Consider the following 9,259-nt stretch of genomic DNA (forward strand, 5'->3'; position numbering starts at 1 on the left):
CAGAAAATGTACAGAGTTTCTGGGAGACTGGCAGAATATTATGCTCAAGCTTTCTTTGCATGATCAGGAAAAATATTCCCAACAGGACCGATTTAGGAGTCTTGAGAATGCCAATATGACCTTTGAGTATTCAAAGACAGTGCCTAACTGAATACAGCAGAGAGACATACGGCACATGTTCACATAGCTTGGGGAAGACATGCGGTGATCAACACATAGGACTAAATCAACACATAGGACTGAATAATTTACCCAGAAAAATAACGTGGACCTGTGGGGCATTGTTCAGGTCAACATAAAGCTTTACAAAATATAAATAAGATATAAAAAGCAAGGTGCAGAACACTGTTTCTTTCTGCAGACCAGGTATATTGCTTTCAGGTTTATATCTCCTGCTACTTGGGTCTGGATATAGTAGGACGAAGTTCCTCTTTAGAGAGACTTAGGCCCTCATTAAAAGTGGGCAGTCAATTCCGATGAGCCCAATCTTTGAGTGTAACTGGGCTCATTGGAATTTCAAGTTTTGTTTGATGACGCACAGAGATTTTGGAGCCGCAATCAGCCGGAATCTCCATGCAAAATACCGGGGGGGGGAACACGCAGGAAATTGATGTAGAAGTACTGATCCCCACGTTATTCCCCAACAACATGTAATCCTATTATTTTCCCTGCCCCTGATTTACCTACCGGGACACCCGATAACAGTAAATTCGGGATGGGGAAATAATGGGGATTAATTAGGGTTACTCGTAATCGCCGCCTTACTGTTTAGGATTATCTAAAGTGGCACCCCTTTATATTTTTATTGATGTAGTGTGTCGAGTGATGCATCAAGACTATATACAAACTGATGTACTGCACCACGAGGTAACAGCTGATATTCAAGTCAATGGACTAGTGTGCAAAAAGCATGTTTGCCACCAAAACAGTCTCTCATAGGACACCCTCGTTAATATGTCTAACTTTGTGGTAAGGTACCAGAATATCAGTGACTAAATGCCATTTGACAAAAATATTGTGTCATAAATATGGTGTTGCAAGGTGAAAGTGTGTGGTATGGCAGGGGTGCCTTACCACATAATACTAGCACAATACACAAAGATGGACTCCAGGTCCTCTCTCAGTACACCTTCTCTTAGGCCTGGAAGTGTAAAGCATTTCACATTACCAACATGGATGATAAGTAGATATATCCTGAGCATATTCTACAGTTCGTCAAAGTTCTTAATCAATCAACATCAAGTGGTCTTCCTAATCTTCTTTTATTTCTTAAATTTCTTCCAAAAGCAGTCCTAGCCAACACGTGTTTCGTCTTTAATGTGGTATGAGCCACAGACTTCCTCAGGGCTAGAAATTATAATACAAACAAAAGAACTGTATTACAATACATGCTCTATACAATGTTCAGTTAAGCAACACAAGAACCTAATACATGGCTTTAAAAACCAGAGTTTAGAAGATTATAGTTAGATCAAGAGGCGAAGAAAAAAGACTTTTCTATATTTGAGAAGTGGGTAGATAACAAAGCAAAATAATATAATATGTGATATATATAGACTAACATTCCCAATAGTGCATACACCAATGTGAAAAGAAACATTTCTTCAAAACAACAGTCATAAAGACTGTACAGTTTTTTAAAAGAAAGTTTTATTTAAAGTTAACGAAATATCTAATCAGAGATTATTATGATAGAGACCTCAGTGGATATGCTCAAGTGATCTGCACATCATTATATGTACATGAATAATGTTATCAAACAGTAAAGATTCAAGCGGTAGTATAGGGTGCTGAGCGAAGCCAAATACTCATCCACTAAGAGTATTGAACGTATCTTTGCGATTATGGAAATCCAAAGACTTAAATCCAATAGACAGGCAACGTCGCACACCACATAATCTAGTAATCCATATTATTCATTTCTTTGAATATTGTCCATAGGGTGTGAAGTTCGTGTAGAGAAGTAAATCAATATCCAATCTTGATACAAATGTTGTATTGTATATTTTATTTGCCAAATATGTATCCAAATTCAAACCGCAGCCGACGCGCGTTTCGCCCACAGGGCTTTTTCAAGGCTGCATACATATGAAGAAGAAAACAAAACATAAGGTCTGCTTGATTTCATAAGCAAATATGCTACAGAGCATCACAGTTGACCCCAAACCATATGTACAAGGGGAAGGGAAAAAGAAATTGTACTGGCGCACCCGTGTTAAGAACAAGACTGAAAAGCGTATATCTAAATAATACCACCACCAAGAATAGTCCCGTGCCCGGTGGGAATAAGAGTCAAACTAATAAATATATGGTGAGCAAGTTTATCACCAGATTGAGACATGAGTTAAAGTCCAAAGTCATTTTATAATCACAATTTTTGGATGGTGTTAAGAAAAGACGTAGCCAATAAATAGAGCCACATGGTGTAAGGAATGATTAAACTAATAGGAAGGGTCGCTGTACTCACCTTGAAATATTTAAAATGCTCACTGTTCTATAGGTATTCCCTGATCGCATTAAGTATCATATTGTAGATTCTGCAAGTAAAGAATATGTATATATATGTATATATATATATATATATATAAAAAATATATTCATATTTAGACTAGCAAAGTGTACGTATATTGAGAGCACCCAATACAATGGTAGTTAAAGGGTGAATAGGATTTGTCATTATCGTCCTTTAATATTAGCAAGTCAAACTCTTACCCAATGTAAATGTTTCCATCAGGTAATCGCATGCCCATACGCCAAAGACATGTATTAAATAGCTCCTAGTTCAAAGGTATCCATAAGTATGATAGGTATTTGGACCAGTATCCGTCCTTTCTGTTAAAGTAAAGTGAGAGAAATAATCTATTATGGGTTACCCAATGTATAAAGCGAACGTGTATGTATATAATTTAATAAAGAAAAACAGTGTTCATTAATAGCCCTCAATCGTTTTAATTTGGATTATGGTAAGTAAACAAACTAGCCGTGACGTTTGACGGACCATAAGCAATTCCAATTCAATAAAATTGTAATCCGGGATATGTACAGCTCCCTAGTAAGCAAACGGGTGTGAGGGCGACCCCCTACGTAAGTATTAACCAGTCACATGTATAGGTCAAAAGTAACACAGATTGCATTAATAGCATTCATATTAAGTCCAAATAGCACCAACAAAAAGCCCAATCAAAGTAGGCTTGAACAATGAAAACATCAATGTGGTTGTTTCCAAGTAATAGTAAGAAATGCTCTTACTATTTAAAAATTGAGCGTCTAAAAGCGAATAACGTCTCCGTTACCAGTATGTCCGAATCTAAGTGCTAACCTTATCTTCATGTATTCGATCCTCTCGTCCGGTTACTCCGTGTGAGAAGTTGGCCTGATGTATGATGTCACTAGTTCTAGTGTACACCTTATATCAGTCCAAATACCCTTATGGTGATTGGTTGTAAAGTCAACCTTATAGACCAGCTATCCTAGTGGTAGCATGGACAAGAGCAGTCTTAGGCTAAACTCTGAATGGCATGTGAAGCCAGCTGTGATACCATATATGATCCCTTGAATACCAAATGAAAGGACACCACAACAGATATATATATAAAATAAAGTGTATTTATTCTAGTCAAACCCTCAGCACTCTTTATGAGATTAGAGGTAAGTACAACACAGTCTTATTTAAGCATACATTAAGTCACACAGGTAAGTAATACAGTTAGGCCCTAGGGGCCACGCAAACCATATACTAAGTAAGTGGTATAAGGACCACTGTCACGGAAATAGAATAGGCCTAGGCCTAGGGAATCGCTGGGGCTACACTACACTAGCGTTAGTTAGGAAGTGGGAGGCCCACGGGATTCGTGTGCAGAGTGGAAACACTCACGCGTAATGCGTAAAAGTCAATAGCAATAGTACAGTTTAGAAAACGGTAGATTTAGGACACTTCCGGAGTAGCTAGGAAGTTGAGACTTGAAAACTAGACACTAGGATAGTCACTATCCTGATGAGCACCGGAGTACCCAAGTTACCTAGCCCACAGGCTGCGGGTGCATAGGGGTGAAGATGCGTCGTTTTCGTCGTCGACTCCTATGGATGCCTGAAGAAAGATGCTGACAGGCAGTCAGTGAAGAGTGTCCGGTGGATCCCAAGGCTGGGATCAAGAAGAGAGGAAACCTGCAAGCAGAAGTGACAGAGTCAAGGTCACTAGCCAGTGACCACGTGGAACCAGGAAGGAACCAGGCGATGTCGTGAAGATTGCAGGTGAAGGTGAAGCTTGTCGCTGCAGCCAGGAGGACCAGGAAGCGTCGAGGACGACCAGGACCAGGAGGCGAGCTGTCCCATGAAGGCTCTTGCTGTCGGCGGCGTCGAAGTTGGACTAGGACTCACCAAGCCTTGGCAAGCGGAACCCACGAAGAACGGAGGACTTGCTTCTGGTGCAGACCAGGAGGGTCTGGTGTGCTTCTTCTTTGCAGAGAAGCGGGAGCCAGTCTGGAGGAGCCAAACCAGCGCAGAAGATTTCAGGGTGCGTCGTCACAAAGGCCACTAGCCAGCGGGCAAGCAACCGGACAGGCGCGGCAAGCAGGAAAATGCTGGTTAATATACCATCATTTATCAAAGATACAACAGATGTGCTAAGTAAAATTGCGGATGTTGACTGGGTAGAGGGACACTATCTGGTTACACTTGATGTGTGTTCCCTCTACACAAGTATACCTAGTGATTTGGGAATTCAGGCAGTAGAATACTTTCTGGAATAAAGACCAATACAGCTATTTGAACATACAGTTATGCTACTAGAATTAATTGAATTGGTTCTCAATAACAATATTTTCATGCATAATGACAATTGGTATCGTCAAATTAGAGGCGTGGCGATGGGGGCCAAATTTACGCCCTCCTTTGCCAATCTCTATATGGGATACTTTGAGCTCACTCACCTTTGGAAGAAGGGTCCTAATATACTTATGGAAAATGCACTATTTTTAGGAAGATACATTGATGATATTCTAATGTTTTGGGCCGGAACGAAGGAGATGTTAGAGGAATTTTTTCTCTTCATAAATGATAATCCCTTTGATCTAGCCTTCACCAAGACACAAAGTACCTCACATATCAATTTCTTAGATATTACTATTATAGTAAATAAGGATAAACTACTCTCCAGACGCTTTAGAAAAGAAACGGCATGCAATGCAGTGCTTCATGCCAAAAGTGCACATCCCCCCTCCCAAATTAAATCTATTTCTTTGGGGGAGATGATTAGAAATAAAAGGAACTGCAGTGACTTGAAAATACTAGATGAGGAACTCAACGCAGTTGAAAGGAGATTTCTGGCCAGAGGCTATAATATTACAGTGATGAAGAAGGCACGCAATACTGTAAATAAGGTTAACAGAACACATTTACTTACAGGCCATGCCAAGACACAGAAACTGACATGCAGGAAAAGACTTATTAGATTTATTACACCATACTCTACCGCCAGTTCTGACTTATTCAGAATACTTAACAAACATTGGCATTTATTAACGGATGACAAGAAAATTATGGAAGTAGTGGGACACAAACCAAATATTACATTTACAAGAGGAAATACTCTTCGACAATCATTGTGCCCTAGTTTCATTCCAACAACGACTAATATAACGTGGCTATCAACTAAACCCAAAGGTTTTTTCAAATGTGGGACTTGTAACGTCTGTCCCTTTGCATTAAATAAAACCAAAACAGTCAAATATAACTCTGAAAGAATTTATACAGTCAATGATTTTATTAATTGTAACACGAAGTTTGTTATTTATTGTATTGTATGTATATGTGGGAAAATGTACATAGGAAGTACCATGAGACCTCTTAAGGAGCGGATACAGGAGCATATCAGGGCAATAAGAAACAATAATGCCCAATATCCTCTAGCCTCCCACTTTAATACGATGCATAATCATACAGAGCTGATCAAAATAGGTTTTCATGGCCTGGAAGTAGTACTTCCAAACCGGAGAGGTGGTAACAGAGTGACTAAATTACGACGGATGGAATGTAAATGGATCGTTTCTTTGAGAGCTGTGGAACACGGAATTAATATTGATAAAGAGATGTTTGAATTTTTATAAATGTAACAATTTTTATAGTACTTTCTACATCTGTTCTAGATACTATGAATGGTAATTGTCAAATGTACAATGTCAGCAGTACTTTGTGAAATGCTGTGATTATTGCTTTTTTACCAATATTTAATGCGCCTAACATTAATCTTATAACTAATAGAGGCTTTTTGATCTCCTTTTTCTTCTATTACTCTATGGCGACTGTCTTTCTCTATCCTTCCAATGTTTCAATACTTATCGTATAAAAGGGTAGCACATAAATGGAATCACCATGGTGCAGGTTGAATAACGAATGAGGGATACTCGTATTAAATATTCTGAACTATATTTTATGACATTTGATACTATACTCAGTGCAAAATACGTATTGGATGGCACCATTATTCAAATTGTAAGGTTCGTATGAAACCAGCACTACTAAAACAGTAACAAACTGTTTGACTATGTTAAGATGGCTGCCATTCTCAAAGCGTACACTGGTTACGAGTGGTTCAGTCCACTTTCTATTGCTCTTACCTCGCCCTTTATTCATATTGGCGGGAATTTTCCAGTACTCAGACGCAGAGTAACCGGACGAGAGGATCGAATACATGAAGATAAGGTTAGCACTTAGATTCGGACATACTGGTAACGGAGACGTTATTCGCTTTTAGACGCTCAATTTTTAAATAGTAAGAGCATTTCTTACTATTACTTGGAAACAACCACATTGATGTTTTCATTGTTCAAGCCTACTTTGATTGGGCTTTTTGTTGGTGCTATTTGGACTTAATATGAATGCTATTAATGCAATCTGTGTTACTTTTGACCTATACATGTGACTGGTTAATACTTACGTAGGGGGTCTCCCTCACACCCGTTTGCTTACTAGGGAGCTGTACATATCCCGGATTACAATTTTATTGTATTGGAATTGCTTATGGTCCGTCAAACGTCACGGCTAGTTTGTTTACTTACCATAATCCAAATTAAAACGATTGAGGGCTATTAATGAACACTGTTTTTCTTTATTAAATTATATACATACACGTTCGCTTTATACATTGGGTAACCCATAATAGATTATTTCTCTCACTTTACTTTAACAGAAAGGACGGATACTGGTCCAAATACCTATCATACTTATGGATACCTTTGAACTAGGAGCTATTTAATACATGTCTTTGGCGTATGGGCATGCGATTACCTGATGGAAACATTTACATTGGGTAAGAGTTTGACTTGCTAATATTAAAGGACGATAATGACAAATCCTATTCACCCTTTAACTACCATTGTATTGGGTGCTCTCAATATACGTACACTTTGCTAGTCTAAATATGAATATATTTTTTATATATATATATATATATATATATATACATATATATATACTTATTCTTTACTTGCAGAATCTACAATATGATACTTAATGCGATCAGGGAATACCTATAGAACAGTGAGCATTTTAAATATTTCAAGGTGAGTACAGCGACCCTTCCTATTAGTTTAATCATTCCTTACACCATGTGGCTCTATTTATTGGCTACGTCTTTTCTTAACACCATCCAAAAATTGTGATTATAAAATGACTTTGGACTTTAACTCATGTCTCAATCTGGTGATAAACTTGCTCACCATATATTTATCAGTTTGACTCTTATTCCCACCGGGCACGGGACTATTCTTGGTGGTGGTATTATTTAGATATACGCTTTTCAGTCTTGTTCTTAACACGGGTGCGCCAGTACAATTTCTTTTTCCCTTCCCCTTGTACATATGGTTTGGGGTCAACTGTGATGCTCTGTAGCATATTTGCTTATGAAATCAAGCAGACCTTATGTTTTGTTTTCTTCTTCATATGTATGCAGCCTTGAAAAAGCCCTGTGGGCGAAACGCGCGTCAGCTGCGGTTTGAATTTGGATACATATTTGGCAAATAAAATATACAATACAACATTTGTATCAAGATTGGATATTGATTTACTTCTCTACACGAACTTCACACCCTATGGACAATATTCAAAGAAATGAATAATATGGATTACTAGATTATGTGGTGTGCGACGTTGCCTGTCTATTGGATCTAATCAGAGATTAATTCACCAAGAAAAGGGACCGCGAAAAGAAGGAAAAAGAAGAATAGAGGAGTGCACCGAAAAAAACACACAAGTAAGTGTAGTGACACAGCAAAGAATAACTTATAATTATGAAACTTCTAATATTCCCTAGCTGGTAATAGATTTCAACCAGCATGGCTATAAATTAGCTGAGCTAAAAACGTATCAAAACGAGTATCAAAGGCTTAAAAACTCACTTAATTCACAAGTATTAGGACTAATAAAGTCCAAAATGAGTAGCAACTATAATAAAGTTTATAAGTATCCAAGGAACTTTGAAGCAAAAAAAAAAAAATCAAGGACTTTTAATATCTAATTAGAAATATCACAATTAAGGAAAAGTAAGTATATCAAGATGTGATACTTACTTAAAATAATAATGTACCGTAGGACAAGTTATATAGTCTCCCAAGTCTTCTCTAGTTTTCAAGAAAAACTTCAACAAGTAACCTAGTGATGGTAAAGGTAAAGTATGTGACCACATCTGATGTTGTCATACAGAGAGATCTATCTCAGTTGTCTATAATACATATACATTTTGCAATTAACCTTGTGTTATAACAAATTCTTACATCAATAATTATATGCGCTTAGGTAAAAAAGAGACGAACGAGAATAGAGAAGACAAATGTCAGCGATATCGCTAAATCGAGAGTCAAGGTATTAATGCATTCATGTAGTAGTGGTCTATCAGCAGTTAAAACAATGTAGATATTAAATCAAGGTTTTATAGGTGAGTCCTCAGTATATAGCAATAAAAACATCAGATTAAAACTAATAGCAGCAACAGTAATGCAAAATTAATACATGCTTAGTTGACAACGTATTGCAACAAAGCCCGAAGAACATAACCGTAGCGCCAAAGGGCGCAATAGTAATTATGGTATAAACCAAAAGAAAAACGAAGGAAAATTACAATGTCAAATTCACATTCAATACGGCGGTCCGAAAATATAAAACTAAATATTATACAAAATTACGTGTAACCCACACTCACCGTGAGTGACGGCATGATGTAAGGTGGAGTATGGAAAAGCGGTGTCTAGCATCAGCGCCATGGGTT

General features: G+C 37.7%; 1 protein-coding gene across 1 annotated transcript in view; it reads left to right on the top strand.

The window, feature by feature from the left end:
• Positions 1-9,259, top strand: part of SPTBN4 (spectrin beta, non-erythrocytic 4) — a 1,597,753-nt gene that overhangs the window by 888,548 nt on the left and 699,946 nt on the right. The gene's annotated exons all lie outside the window — the stretch shown is intronic.

Source organism: Triturus cristatus, chromosome 9, assembly GCF_964204655.1.
Source record: "Triturus cristatus chromosome 9, aTriCri1.1, whole genome shotgun sequence".
Classification (NCBI taxonomy): Eukaryota; Metazoa; Chordata; class Amphibia; order Caudata; family Salamandridae; genus Triturus; species Triturus cristatus.